Below are 15352 nucleotides of genomic sequence, written 5' to 3'. Positions count from 1 at the left end.
AGCCTCTGGAGGCATTTTCTTCCATATGCTTTATATCCAGGACTGGATGTCACCTCTCCTAGCCCAAATTTCCCGCTGGCCTCTCCAGGCACCCTGCAGGCAGCCCACCTGATGCCCTATTAGATTATATTTCCATTGCATTCTTTTATGTGTCTGCCTTGGAGAAGCACTAGCATGGAGGGGGAGGGCTGTCCCTGTGCTGTGCTCCCTGCAGGGCACAAAACCCACCCCAAGCCTGTTGGCCCTGCAGGGAGCTGTGTCTTGGGTTCTGAAGCACTGCACTGAGCAGCCCGAACACTCCAGCGCAGCACCAGCCACGAGCTGCAGCAGGGGATTTAAAGCACCCCCTCGTGTCTGTGCCCGAGAATAAACTCCTTTCCTTGGAGAAATCCTCGGGGCCAGCCAGGCTTCGTTATCAGCCTGCCAGCATTCGAGCAGCTTTTGGGGGAAATCCTGTTAGGCGCTTTCCTCGCCGCGACTCATCCCACGGGAGCCGATTTGGGGACAGATGGAGGGGCCTGGCCTGACAGCGACGGCTGCTGGAGCTCAGCCACAGGCAGAGCCAGCTGCTCACACCCCTGTCCCATCGCTGGTGACCAACGCGTCCCTTGGAGGCCACAGTTTGGAGGTTCCCATCACCTCCCTGCGTCAGCTGGTGGTGTGGCCAGGGTGGGTCCCCTGGGTGCAGGACAGAGGGGTCTCAGCCCCAACCAGGACACAGTGCGGGTCACCTGGGACCTGGCTCGGGGGGGGAGTCTCCATGTGGGAACAAAGCGGGATGGAAAGGGGTCACCCTGCGTCACCTTTGCCCAGCGGGGTGCCACATCTGGCTCTGCAATGAGAGGCACAAGCGGGTGTAAAGTGAGGGATGAGGAAGCATCCCTGGAAAGGAAATAGACTGCGTTAGATGAATACAAATCTGAGGGGGCTTGGTAATATTGAACAGGCTGTAAATAAACTGTAGGCTTTAAGCATTATTGACAAATGAAAATTTACTGTGTACATTTGAGCAAGCTAATGGGCTGCTTTAAATCCTGGTGGTGCCTTGCTAAGCATTTTGTATTGCACTTTTTAATTTTGGTTCACTGTAGATTAATTCCTATTCAGAGCAAGGCAGCCCTGAGTCAACAGAATTAAGTGGTTTAATGTATTTGGATTCAGAAATGCTGCCCCCCTCTCTCTTGTAATTTCTCTCCCTGCTCTCCCCCTCTCCAGGAGGAAGCTCTTCATTAGAAATCAGCTGCAGCCCAGCCTGCAGCTGGGTGACAGCAAAAGAAGCTCCTCCTCAAAATTACATTATCTCAGAGAGAAAAAGCAGGTTTGGGGGAAGACAGATGAATTTATATGGAAGAGAGGGAAAGCAGAGCAAGCCCATGAGTTTTGGGAGAGCAGCTTGCTGGTGGGATCAGCTCTGTCCCTGTTGCAGTGCCAGCTCTGCTGGGGTAAAGCCCTGTCAGACCACCACGAGATGCCAGCAGAGCAGTAGGATGGAGGACGGGGCCACATTTCTCCCAAACCCAGGTTTCCCTGCAGCACAGCAGGTCCCACAGGCGTCATCCCTCTGTCTGCCCTGACTTCTCCCCCCTGAAATCAGAACTTTGCTGCTTTTTTCCCATGCTACAACAACAACTCAGGGAATTTGGCAGGGTACCACAGGCATGAGCTCTATACTACCAAACACTGAGCCAGGCCACCACATTTTCTAGTAAAGGGCTAGGTGCATTCATCCAGGAGCATGAAACCTGCCATAAAGTGCATGAGCAGCGGCACAGGCAGATCCAGGAACAGCCCCTGCACCGTATCAGACCAGCACCCTGAGCCACACTCACATAACCCAGGTGCAGAGACCAAACCAAATGAGGCCCAGTCCTGGGAGCAGCCCACAGCAAGTGGCAGGGAGGCTCAGGCTGCGTCTTTAACATTTTCCTGCTATTTTTAGAGAACCAAGTCATGCCTTTTCCAGCCCCAGGTGGAAGGAAGATAGAAAATTCGTGCAGATAGAGCAGAGCACTAATTGCAGACGCAGACATGCCATCAGGGTTCAGAGCTGGGCTAATTGCCACCATACGTTGAGCACATGATTCCTGATGCCTGGCATCCACTCCATAGAAAAAAAAAAACATATCCACACAAATGACAAGAGGATGATCCCTAATGAGAGTAAACGAACAGCAGAGCAATAGAGGACGAATATTTGCTCAGCTCTCACACCCTACAAGAAAGGCAAAGCTGCCTCTCAGAGATTAGAGATATGGCTCACTCTCCAAGCACAGTGCCATCTCACTAAAATTACCTTTAAATTACCTTTCTGCTGTAGTGCCTCCTCAGCAGCCTGCATCACAGCACTCCCCGGGGCAGGGGGGACACGGCCTAACTGGCCCCATTTATATATGGGGCAGCAGGGCCCAGCTGCAGCCCATTGCTGCAGGTGGAGAGGGACAGGGCATGCAAATGGCTGCACAGCTGAAATCCTGCTACGGTCCTTTTTCAGCAAAAACCTCTTTGCTAGTATTTGTAAATCGGGAGTTAATTCCAGGGGGAAATGCCTCCTAACAGGGGGCTGTAAGGGAAGGGCCAGGGATGTTCTCCAGGCTGGCTGTGGCTGCACAGCCTCTCCAGTGGCTTCCAGGTGCTGTGCCAGGGGGCCTGGGGCTCACAGCTGGACATTTTGGGTTACCTCTGCAAAGCTCTCAGACCGGTTTTCATGTGACTGCCAGTGGCAAAGCTGCTGGAAGGAGCGTGGGGCGATCGCAGTGTGTCAGGCACCAGCTTCACCCATGGCACCCATCGGTGATGCCCCAGGGAGCCCCTGGGCCCCACTCAGAGCCATCACAGCCCACACAATCCCCAGCTACATTGCCACATTGGGGGAGAAGATTAGAGCCATATGCCGCTGCAGATTGGCAGTGTTTTTATGTTTCTATCCCCATCGCAAGCAGGTTTTGCTCTGCCGAACGCAGCCCCTTGGCAGTGCTGAAACCTGAGGTCCTTGAGCTGCAGAGTGGTGCAAACCACAGGGTAGTGTCCTTACATCATTGCTAGGGGAAAATCCCCCAGGGAACTTGCTCCCGCGGATGATGTTCATCTGCCAGTGGAAACAGGGATCGCAACCAAGGCTGAGTAAACCCCATCAAACAGCAAATCTGGGCAGCTTTCTGCTCTGGGGGCTTGGGAGACTAAGGGAAGGATTACAGGTCTGTTGCTGGATTAAGCTGCTGGCAGATGTGCTCTGGCACCAAAGCAGATTGCATCTGCTGCTTAGGAAAAGCAACAGGTCTTCAAAAGTGGGCAGCAGGGACCAGCAGCCTCTACCCAGAGCTCCTTCTGCTCGCCTAAAAGCCTTGATAAAAGCCAGGATTGTTGCTTTTTGGAAGCTTTCCATCATACGCTTCTCAGGCAAAGGGCTCCTGCTTTGCCGATCCATCGGCAGTTGGTAACTGGCTGCCCCCCTGCTCCCCCCAGCCTCTCCCAGACGTGCCGGCCCCGCGTGGCAGGAGGAGGCTGCAGAGCTTTGCGCCTCGGCGAGGGCACAGGCACAGCCAAGCACGAGGGAAGCCTTTGGGGAGAGTTTTGCTTTCACCCCACACTGCTCTCTGTCTAATCCTGCCACCATCAACTAACTGCTCAAGACAAGCCAAGTGCTGAGGGCAAATGATCCTGACCTGCCTGTGCCTTTCCAAGGTTCTTTTAGTTTCAAAGAGCCATTTCCCAGCATCGCTATGACAGAATCAGAACAGTCCTAAGACTCCAGTAAGACAGGCAAAAGCCCCCAGTTATGCAATTCCCTTACTTAACCTCATTTTAATCCTAAGTTTCATGGTAGTCCTGAGAGCTTCCTCCTACAAAATTTGATTGCATTTTGCAGCTGAAGTCCCTCTTGCTGGCGCAAGTAACCCAGTGGCATTAGAGACGTAGCCACAGCTTGCTTTTGGTTTGTCAAGCAGCAAAGCAAAATGCAGGAGACCTTGTGCTTTTGGAAGTAGCCTCTGACTACTTAAGACACTGATCATCACGAAAGAACACAGAGAGAGAAAGAATCATTCATTTTCCAATCAGAGTGAATCTTTTAAATGCGTTGCGTCCCAAGGGCTGCAAAGCAACCAGGACCAAACAGGCTGTGGCAGCACCCAGGCGTGCTGCGGGATGGGCAGGAGTTTCGCCCCAGCATCAGGGTGCAGGCGCGTGCCAGGAGGCAGCACACAGATGGCAGGTCCCTGGCCAGGAGGCTGGCCTGGCAGCAGTGTCACAGAGTTATTTAGGAAGGCAGTGTGAGCTCGCTGCCCCCATCATGCAGCCTGGCCCTCCCCGTGTCTCAGCCCACCTTTGGGATCGATGGTGTCCTGTTTTTCGCAGCCTGTGCAGGCTCTGAATGGCAAACAGCATTGTCCTCCACGTCCCTATTGATTTCTCAGACTAGTATTGATCAGCCTGGTGACATATAGGTAATGTGTAATTAGTAAGTTAGATAAAAATAGTACCAAGAGAGTGTATGGCCAAGCTGCCAGGGTACTTCAACCTTCCTAGCATCTCCAGGGTGGCAGCAAATAGGGGGGTCATGGCTGCCTGCTAATTGCTGACCTGCAATTAAAAACACCGTGAAGGTCCCCCCTTTCCTGCTGCCATCACTACCACCCAAGGTGGTTTTGGAGCACTGCCTGACGGGGTCTGTGATGAGCAGGCCACTGGATGGAGGGGATGTGCCCACCAGTCCCAGAGCGCAAGCAGTGTCACGGCATGGCCCCCGCAGCACCTCTTTGAGGAGACATAAATGGAGCAAACTGTCCAAGGCAGCTGTCAGGTTGGGTCTGGGCAACCAAAGCTGTGACCAATGTTAAAATACTCAGGGCTAAAAATGTCCAAAAAGAGAAAGGTCCAAGACCATACAGCCTTTCCCATCCTCCTTCCATGCAGCCCAAGCCAGAGCCAATGCAAATAGTTTCCTGATTATTTTTTTTTGGCAGCAGTGGCAGAGGGGAGCAGCACCCTGCTGTCCAGGCACTGATTTGATTTAAAGTCACCCAGAATGTCTTTATCAGTCCCCTATCCCTGACATAAAAAGAGCATCTTGGCTTTTACCACAGAGCCCCAGCAACCGAGAGCAGTAGTGTCTTGCCAAGACCTAATGAGATGACCTTGCTGGCAGGCTGGGTCTGACCACCGAGGCACCATTTAAAAACTGCTGTCATAACGCCGTTTCCAGCCACCCACAACGAGTTCCCCAGAACTGCAAGATTTGGCTAAGCAAGAGGAGAAGCACCAAAAATAAAGCAAAGTCCAGCCTTGTTGCAAGGTGTTTAGGCAAGCAAGTAAAAAGCAGCAGCTTCACACGTGAACCCAGCTCCTGCGTTCCAAGGGCACCTCTTCTGCTTCTCCCTTGTCTTTTGTTGGAAAGAGCAGTGCTCCCATCACAGCTGGAAGTAATTGCATGGTCCTTGTCACTGCACAGGTCCCCGTTGCCAGCTTTACTTTCTCCCTTCCACATTTCACATTTTGTCCTTGCGATAGTGACAGTAAGCAACAACATCAAAAGCTCCGGTTCCTTCCCCATGCAAGGCTTTTTCCCCCTGCTTTCTTTAATTACATTAGCAACGTCAAAAAACTGCCTGTGGCACATTATTATTCAGCCAGTGAACTCTCACTAATTCCTGACACAACCAATAAATATCTGTGGGCAGGCACCCATGCCACTGCACTGAGCACTGCCACCGGGGCGCTGGAGAGGAGCCTCTGCGGCAGCGCAGCCCGCGCTTTGCTCTGCTCCGGCGCCGGCATTGCTCACGCCTGACTTACACCTTCTCATGTTTTGCTGATGCAGCCCTCTGATTTGCTGCATTTTTTGCCAAGTCACTCTGGAATTCAGCTCAGTACAAGCAGGCTATAAAGCCCATGAACTTGCCTCGTTTGCCCAGGGTGAGGTCCCACATCTGTGCCACCATCTCACTCACGTCCCCACCATCCTGGGCTGGAGGCTGGCATGTCCTGCAGCGGGGATAACACTGAGCCCTCTGGGGGCACTGGGCACCAGCACCAAAGGCCAGATGATGTTGTTCCACCAATCTCCGCATTTTTAAGAATGTGATGAACTTCCTTGTTAAAAAGAACAATTTATTTATTTTTTAACTGGTTAACTTCCAGCTGGTGCCAAGCAGGAGGATGTTGTGGGACAGCAAAACGATCTTGCCAGATCCTCAGACCGATAAGCAATGAAAGTAGGACCAAAAACATTGACTTATGTTCAGTCTTTCACTGGAGAACATTTTCACTTGTGCTGCAGGAGAAATTTCTCCATGCTCACTTTGGTGTATACAGTTGAGTGGCAGATAGTGTTGGTTTGAGAGCCGCTCTGTGATTTTGCTTTCAAAACCTAAAATCTTCAGCACAGAGCCAGGCCATTAAACTTAGCAGTAAAAGGGAGAGTGTCTGGCAGCTTTCCTAATGGCCAGGCTCCCGGCCACAGGTTAAGTGTGGGCTCGTCTTCCCCCCCCCCCCCAAGGTTTAAACTCATTTCATACGAGGTGCAGAGCTGCTGAAGGAGAAGGGGCCAGATCCTGGCTGTGCTACAGAGCAGCTGAGCCCTACTCCGTCCTCAGCGAGGGAAGCTAGGGATTCACTTCTATCCAACATTTGGACAGTTTCTTTCCTCTGCTTAGATCTCAAACTCTGGTTTGGTTTTCTCCACAAACAGTTTTGCCATTTGGCGCCAAGATGCTCACGTGGTGCCTTCGGGCTGGGGACACAGCGGTAGCAGTGTGCCTGGGCTAGTGCCGGGAGCAGCATATTTCTCAGTAGCCTCATTTAGAGAATAAACCAGCCATATCCTTTCATTGGTTTCTTAGAGAGGGGCAATACATTTCCAGTGGCATCAGTGACAGAAGCAATATCCTTTCATTGCTATCATTGGAAAAGAGCAGTTTTATACTGTAAGAAAGAACGAGTTCACTTGTATGAGACATATTTTCTATTCCCTTAAACCTGGGGAAATCCTAGGGTTATTAATGCGTGGTAGAATTGCTTCTCTTTCAGCAGTTCTCCTAGGGATTTGAGTTTGGACTAGTTATTGCACATGAATGCAGTAACTGTACATAAAATGTATGGTTTGTAAATAATAACAGTGCTTTGTAATAAATGGGAACAACAAATAACCAGCTCCCCTGGGGCTCCCAAGCTGCTTCCCCCGAGGAAATACCAGCCAACCCCAAGGAGCCCAGCACTGTGCCAGGCCCCTTATTTCAGACAGGAAAATTCACGCTTCATTTTCCAAGGGAGTTTGCTTCCCTTTGCCTGTGCCTCTCCATTCAGACATTTGCTCTCAGAATTCTGATATTTTCAAGGTACCAGTGATGCTCAGGGAGCTCTCCAAGCCATGCCTTCCCAAGCAGGCTCATCGCATGAGTTTCTGGGAAGAGATGGCTTTGATTATGGTTTACATTTCGTGGACATTAGCTGTGCTTGTTGGCTGTTCCTGGAAGGGTCCTTCCTCTGCAAGTGCAGGTTGCTGGTAGCACAACTGGGATGTGATAAATCAGATCCTGCAAAGCTTTGGAGCATCTATCATTTAACAGCTGTTGTTATTGGCTGCACAGCCCACCTTTTGCATGCCCACAGTGTTGAGAAGGAGCACATCTTATCTCCCTGCTATGTGATCAGGTGTTTTGGCTGATGTTTCTTTCCATAAAGGGTTTGACTTTTCCCTTTTTTCCTCTGGCTTGGCTCACATTTGTATCTGTTGTTGCTGGGAAGATGGACACTGACCCTCGCAAACCACCTCAGGGCCACCTGAATATCCTCCCTTGCTGTGCGAGTGGAGCTCCTAGCTGAATTTCATGCATCCTGAAGCAATTGTGTAGAAGTCGCATCATCTTTATTGACTCATCCATCTCGACTGAATGTATAGTGTAAAGCAGAGGAAAAAAAAATGTCCCCATTCTCTCTGATGATAACAGGGAGCTGGGGACTGTCATGGGCAGTTTCCAGTTCAGTTTGCTCAGCAGAACGATGCTTGCACTTTAGGGGGCCATTGTCAACCTAAACATCCAGCCCTCCCTTTCTGTCAGCGTTGGAAGTTCTTGGCCTTTTAAGTATGACGTGCTAAACTGATAGTAGCAGCATGGAAGAGAGTCTCTAGCCTTGGCGTCAGACATAAATGTCTGGTGAGATCCTGGCTGTAATTTAACAGGCATCTGAACGTGGGGACAGGGAGCTATCATTGCACAGAGAGGAGCAGCATATAGCTATGACAGCACCATGTACACTCATTTACCAGCAGCAACATGCTGCCCCAAAACATGAAAGTTGATATCAGATTAGGTTGAAGCTCCCAAATGCCTTGAAATCTGTTTTCTTGAGATTAGATGAAGCTCACGCTATCTGTAGATCTGCCCGGGAAGTCATTACTAGACCTTGCACTCTTGGTGCACAGCAGAGAAGCGTTGGCTGGACTTGGTGAGCAAGGTGATAAATCTGGGCTGCAGCTGCTCACTGTCCTTTGTGTTGCAAATTGCCTAGGCAGTTAGAATTGGCTGTGTTAATGCATCAGCCAGTCCTGCTTTAAGAGAAGGCAAGCACAGAGATAGGATTTCCCTGAGAAAGGTGCCAGGAAGATCCGACAAACTGTGTCTGGTAGCTACAGCCCTGTCTGACCTGCACAGCACAGCCCCGGCTGCGTGGCTCAGACCCTTCGGTGGGACACAAGATGTTTCAGTCCTGCTTCGCTTGCTCTGGATGAATGCTTGGCTTCAGCATCCCGAGTAACTGCTCTGTGATCTGGGTGAGCTGGGAAGCCAGCCCTGAGAGCGGATGTGTGAGTGGTGGCTCTGGGCCAGTTGCAGCTTCCTTTTTGCACAGTCTGATAATGCAGTTTGGTCTGGCAGAGGTCTCCATCCGTGTGTGGGCACGTAGCACAGCTCCCAAGTGAGCGCTGTTCAGAAATGTTTTGCTCTGCTTTCTAGTCTGAGTCTATGCTGAGTTGTATCTCCTTACTGGTAAGGAACAGATCTGCTAGGAGGAGAAATTTACCCTGCAAGGAGTGTAAACACAGATGGAAACATGGTGAAGCCCTTTTCAAAGTCAAGGGAATAAATCTGCTTAAAATATTGAACATCTGGGGCAGTGAGAGAGCAGGTGGAGAACTGACCCAAGAAAGGGCAGCGGTGCTAAAGGAAGGTTGTCTGTGGAGAGGGCACAAACTGTAGGATAGTGGAAGTGTCTGTAGTAGGGAAATTACCACAAAGAGCAGCAGAAAGCTCCAGCGAGGTTACTGCTTTTGATCTTTTAAAGACTCCTTGATTTTTTGAGGCCTGCATCCCAGGCACTTTAGATGGAGCAAGTTAGCAGGCTTTTCCACTGAACTAATCTCATCTGACCTTTCTATGGCAGCACACAAGGGATGCAACCCTGCATTTCCTCCAGATGCTGGGATAAGCAGGAATTTGCTCCTAGTTAGGCAGCAATCACTGTGCTGCAGAAACCGCTCTGTGCATTGCCCTGGAGGGGCAGGACCGGCACGTTTATGCCACTGAGGATCAGCCTCATGCTGATGGTTTGGCCTTGTTCTGTCTTTGATTTTCACCTGCCACTCTGAAAGTTCTAACTGGAGAGCCAGGCTCTGAGTAGCCATCAGGGAGGGGAGGACTGACCATGCTGGTCAGCTCTTCTGTTCCCAGCCAGAGCATTTGCTATGCTCTGCAAGAAGAGTACTCTTGAGCAGGGGTTTGGGAACTGCAGCTGGCCCAGGGGCTGCACAGGAGACACTAGCAGGAGCTGGCCCTTACTGGTAGCTGAGAAAATGTTAAATTGTGTTCTTCTTCCAGCCATGACCTTGGCAGAGGCACAGCCCTGGCTGCTGAAGCCCATAAAATGAACAGCCCCTGTTGCCTCCTGATAGGGGTGTAAAAATATAATTACTTGAAGAGTGACTTACGATTCAGTGAAACAAGGACCTTCTCCTTTTTGATTGAATTACGCAGCGGTATTCCTAGAAGACTGGAAGCAGATGGCGAGCTCTGGCCAGGCATTTAACAGCCTGAGTTACTGCTGTGTAGAGGGGATGGAGCCGAGCATGGCTGCAACATGCTGCTCCTACGTTACCGCTTGCTTTGGGCCACCCTCATGGTGCTTTCCCTAGGAAGAGAGAGGCTGGAGGATGGGGCAGGACAGTTTGCAGCAGTGGATGGAGATGTGCAGTGTGTCCAGTAGCAAAATACTTGTTTTGCAGCAGTGGCATACAGTTCAAGTAGCAACAAAGAGAGGCAAAAATTATCTTTCTGTAAACCCAAGCTGAGTGCTGCTGTGGTTCCAGGTAGGCACATCTTGAGTGTGTCAATAAAATCAATCCAACTATTAGCAGCTTGTTGTGTTATCAGCTGTGGACGAGTGCGGTGTGTGTTAGGCAACTGTGCAGTCTGCATTTTACGAGGCAACCTGCTCATACCACTGCTGGGGTTGCAGCGATTATCACATCCTCTCACAGCTGGGTCATGCTACAGCTTTTATGAGCTCCCCTAAATCAAAGGCCCTGTCTTTTTACAGACAAATTAACAATTCTCTCTCTTTTTTTTTTTTTAATGGCTTAACAGCCAGCTGACTACTAGGTGAGATGCAAATCTTGTTGTTGAGTTGCGCCTACCACATTGTCTTTCTGATTATTTTTATTGAATAAGCAAATGTTCTTTTGGAGCTCTGAAGCCCTTATGAGGGAGACTCATTTTCTGCTGCTGTGATCTCTTTGTTGCAGGTGGGTGATGTATGAAAAGGAATTGCAAATAGCTGTTTACAGCAAGCAAAGTCACGGAACAGCCCACTTTAATTTCTGCTATCTGTCGGAAACCGTTGTTGGTGATGGTCAAAATTAATTAAGCAGGAAGGAAGAGAGCTGGGAGGCACTGTGCATCCAGTTCTGACATTGAAATATTAATGGTGAGCTAATCAAGAAAGAGTATCTATGAATAGCTAATCAGCTTACAGTTTGCATTTTTAGTGATGCGGTGAACTTCTGGGCAACAGCCCTTTGCAGGAGAGTCAGCGCGGAGGCGGGCTGCCTGCTGCCTGATCGCTCAATTTGGAAATAAACAAAGAGCTCGTGCCTGTGTTGGGGCTGAGGCATGTTTGCCTTTTGCATCTCGCAGCGCTGCTGCTGCTGGATGCTGCCAATTGGCGGTGGCCTGTATCCCTCCCACTGTCGCCTGTGGCAGCCAGGTCAGAGGGTCCAGCCGGAGTGTCCCTGGTGCTGCGTTCCTTCCTCCCAAGTGCCAGAGGGCTCAGCTCCTCCAGGACAGAGCTGCAGCATCTGTCCACCAACAGGTCCTGCGCAAATGCTCAAAACATGCCTTGAATGTGGGAGCTTGTCCTCTCCTTCCATGCCCAGCGTTGAGTACCCCATGGGAGGCAGCAGCCGGTGTTCCTGTGTCTCCCGCCGATGTGTGACTGGCATTGCTAAGACGAGTTGCCAGGCTGTTCTGGGGGATACAGAAGGTGATGACTGTGAGGAAAATTATGAGGAAACGATCCCATGACAAAGCTGGGCTGATTCCAATCAAAGTCACAAAAGTAAATGTCACCTCTGGGTGCCAAAAGGAGTCAAGCAGCATTTCTCCCTTTGACGTCAGCATAATGAGGACTGTGGCTTTAGAGATTTGTATTGCTGTGTTTCTGCAAACAGTTCCCTCCCCTAACCTCTTGGAAATTGGATTTTGTGGGGCTGAGCAGTTTGTGTGCAGAAGATAGCAGCGGGACTGATAAGCAGAAACCTGTTTACACACTCATAGCTAATGCTGCAATTGGGCAGGGAACTGCCTGGATTATTTTTTTTTTGATTTTTTTAAACACTCAATCAAATGTAATCCTTGCGGCTGAATGTCTCATTGCTGCTTAACAGGGGGAAATACGAATTGGGCAGTTTTAATGGGTAACAAATATGGAATTGGCTTCACATGAAGCAAAAGGACAAAGGCAGTAACTAAATGTTAAATGATAATAAGGCAGAATCAAGTGGTGATTGGTAAGGAATAGCTTATCTATGCTCTCCCATGCGAGGCTGTATTTCACACATTGCCAAGTTAGCAGGAACGACCCAAAATGCAGAAACGAGAGAGTCCTGACATGTCACTCTCACAGCAGAGGGGACGTTCTGGGAAAGGAAAATGGAAAGATGATGGTGTCAGTTAACAGCACGAAGGTCCCGGGGATGTCCAGGGGCACAGTGGAGCACAGTGGTTGTGTCTGGCTCCCGTGTCCCACGGGAGGTGAGGAACCCCCTTGCTGCAGGCAGGCAGGTGCCACAATGCCCAGCTACAGCTCCCAGGGGCTGGCGGTGGAGTGAGCAGCAGGGTTTTCTCCAGGAGGAGCACTCTGAAACATGCTTCTGTGTTGCTCCAATGTAACCCAAATCTGTCAGCCTTTAGCGCTTGCTGTGAAGGTCATCTGCGAGCAAGACTAATTATTTCAAGCAAAGCAGCAGGTTAATGCTACTAACCTGCTCCCAGGAACCGAGCTCTGCCCTGTGCCTTGACTGTGTAGCTGCACATGAGCTACAGGGCATTACAGATGCATGAAGGTGTACATTAAGCCCACAGATCTAAACAGATCCTACTGGTATGTACCTTAAGCACAGAGGGAAACACATTTTTCATAGCTGATTCATTCAGTTGTCATGAAAATGCTGTTTCCAGCTGAAAAGTAGTAGTATCTTTTATTTCTGCTGTTTAATTTTCTTTAATCTGCTCTTGACATTTATTGAAAGGAGAGTTTTGCGCACATCAAAGCCAAAGATTTCAAAACACCACAAGAAAGAAAAAAATAAGGTCAGCTCAAGGGAGGATATGCTAGCAAACATGAGATGAAAGACTGGTTTTCTACAAGGAGGGTCTGTGCAAAACAAGAGGTCATGCTGATCCGTGGTCTGAGGGTGCTTTGTTGGCACCTCTGACACTAGCTGCAAGTGCTGGGTTTTGTATGTTGTGACACGCTCAGTAACATAAGCAAGGCCGTCCTTACTAGGAACAGATTTAGAAGTAAAGGATGCCTTGATAACTTGACTCTTCAGGAGCCTCTTTATGTGGGCAAAGAGTTTCCCGTGACTCTGCCCGGCACTGTCCCAACTTGCTTTGCCCAGAGGCAGAGCTGCTGGCCCCAGGAGCAGCACAAAGCTCCCAGGGCTGCGGGTGAAGCTCAGCCATGCTTTGCATGCACTCTCCATAAGCGAGTGTCACAAGATTAAATGAGCCAAAGCACTTGACAAGCTGAACAAGCTGCTGAAAACAAACCCAGTGGTGGGGCTGACCCTGCAGGATATCTCCCAATGTATTGAATGGTCCTGAATGCTAAAACTGAAGAAGTGTAAAAGATCCCTAGAAAACTTCTGGTTTTGGTTCATTTTACACAGGTAGAGGTAACAAGATGACACAGGTTAATGTATAGCTCAGTTGTATGCTGATTGCAAAGTACACATTTGCATCCACAAGTCATTAGCAAATCACTTTCCCACCACTTCTCTTGGCATGTAAAAGAAATTTCTCTCTCCCTGACATTTAAAAAAAAATCCTAATAAGTTATACACTCCATGACTTTATAGCATTTTTAATATTTAAAAGAAGGCTAGAATCTATAACCTCAACCTTTAACAAATGTACAATAATGTGATAACAAATTTGCCTTGAACAGCTGCTATCTTGGTACCAACTGGCATGAAGGAGGGAAGTAATTGGCTTGTTTTCAGATAATTACCATAATTGTAGTGACACCATTTGGATCACATCTAACTGTGTTCCTGCTGCAAGTTGGATAATTTAATAATTGGCAGAATTTAGACTGACAGTAAAGGTAAAGTCAGCGTATGGTGGGGAAATTGGCACACACATCCCTGCGTTGCTAGTGCAGGATCTGCTGCTCTTGCTATGAAATTTTTATTTTTTTTTATTTTTAGATCTTGCTGCTTTTCTTAAACCCTGTGACCAGCTCATGTCTTTGTTCCTTTTCTGATGCTTGACCCGATGAGACCATGTTTTACACCTTTTGATTTGAGATAAATCACTTAGGTTCAGTCCTACCCAAATTATTATTTTCTCCATGCACTGAGTATTTTTAGCTGTCCTAGTTCTGCTGGGGGCCTGTCAGAGCTCTGCTCTGAAAGTGGATTAAACTGTAGTCACGTGCTTACAGGCAGCAGCCAAATGCCTTTCCTGGAGGTTGAACCCCAAATCTCTGGAGCAGGGCTTATTTCCCTGGCCCAGGCAGCGGCTGTGGTGGGCTGCAGAGTGGGCCGGGCTCAGCACGACGCACTGGAGGGAACTTGTTCCCTTTGCGCCTTCTGTGCTTGCTGCTTGTGGCCAGTGTGAAGGGGACTTTGCATCTCCTGTACCTCCAGTCCTGAGAGCTGCCCCATCAGTCCCAGGAGCAAGAGGACTGAAAGGTAAGGCTGAGAGATGGCTGAGGCTACTGGGGAAAAGACAGAAAGGTTTTATCAGAGATCAGCTGGGCGCTTTTGCCCGGGAGTTGCAAAATGTAGCAGAGCACTGAGCTGGTGCCCTGCAGGGTTTGTGTGGCTACTGAGAACTCTCCTGCAGCACCTGCCTTGCTTTGCATACGTCCATGGCCTTGCTCACCACCAATTCCACTTTGCAGAGCAGAGGTTAAGACACCCAATGGCAATACTAATAGTGCCTGAGAGGTGTCTCTGGAGTTTTTCTAGTCCCCAAACAACAGATACTCTTTAGGCACATCTGCTTATTTTGCTTCATGTCCCTGCTGCTCTTTGTGGCTCTTGTGCTTTCCCCAGTCTGAACCCAGACACCCTTGTCAGACAACAGAGAGGTCGAGGAGGCTGCACCAGATTTGCAGGGTGAGCAGAATTAATGCCCATTGCCAGGGGCAAAACAGAGTTCACATCTTTCCACCTGCACCAGTTGCTGGCAGGGCCGTGCTCTGCCACAGCTTGGGCTGAACCAGGACCTCCGGCCCATCCCAGCCAGCGGGTGAGGTGCCTGCTGATGCAGGAGCTGTAGGTCTGCGACGCAGCCCGTGCCTGGGGGATGCCCAGCTCATCACACGCTGGGGAGGACTTTGGCACAGAGCAGGCAAAGCGCTCATCTCTAATAAACCCATCTGCTGAGATGAGGTTGCCAGCTCTGTCCCAGCCTCCGGTGTCTGGGCACACGTGCAACACTCACACAGAGCGAAGGGGAGGGGGGTGGCTAAAGCAGCAAATCCTCTCTCTGTTTCCCTGGCTCAGGGAGGTGGTCTCTGGTGTGGCTGTTGGAAGGAGCAGGAGTGTGTGCTGGACCGGGTTTGTGATGCGGGGGCTACGTGCCTGGGAGCGGCTGGCTGATCCCACACATCCCATCTCCCTACCCCTCGCACA

The 15352-nt window shown here is 49.9% G+C and overlaps 2 protein-coding genes across 4 annotated transcripts in view; one reads left to right on the top strand and one right to left on the bottom strand.

Moving 5' to 3' along the window:
* SPATA22 (spermatogenesis associated 22) overlaps positions 1 to 15352 on the bottom strand; it is a 69538-nt gene that overhangs the window by 9356 nt on the left and 44830 nt on the right. Inside the window, exon 11 of one of the 3 annotated variants that reach the window (XR_010825781.1) lies at positions 11108 to 11453. The exons of the other annotated variants lie outside the window; for them this stretch is intronic. The gene's annotated coding sequence lies outside the window, so the exon portion shown is untranslated. Of the gene's footprint in view, positions 1 to 11107; positions 11454 to 15352 lie in introns of those variants that run through there. 3 annotated transcript variants of the gene reach the window in all.
* Positions 1 to 15352, top strand: part of LHFPL7 (LHFPL tetraspan subfamily member 7) — a 64047-nt gene that overhangs the window by 11610 nt on the left and 37085 nt on the right. The gene's annotated exons all lie outside the window — the stretch shown is intronic.

This window comes from Anser cygnoides, chromosome 18 (genome assembly GCF_040182565.1).
Source record: "Anser cygnoides isolate HZ-2024a breed goose chromosome 18, Taihu_goose_T2T_genome, whole genome shotgun sequence".
NCBI classification, from domain to species: Eukaryota; Metazoa; Chordata; class Aves; order Anseriformes; family Anatidae; genus Anser; species Anser cygnoides.
Note: the sequence above shows the minus strand (reverse complement) of the source record. Positions and strands in the feature narration are given on the sequence as shown.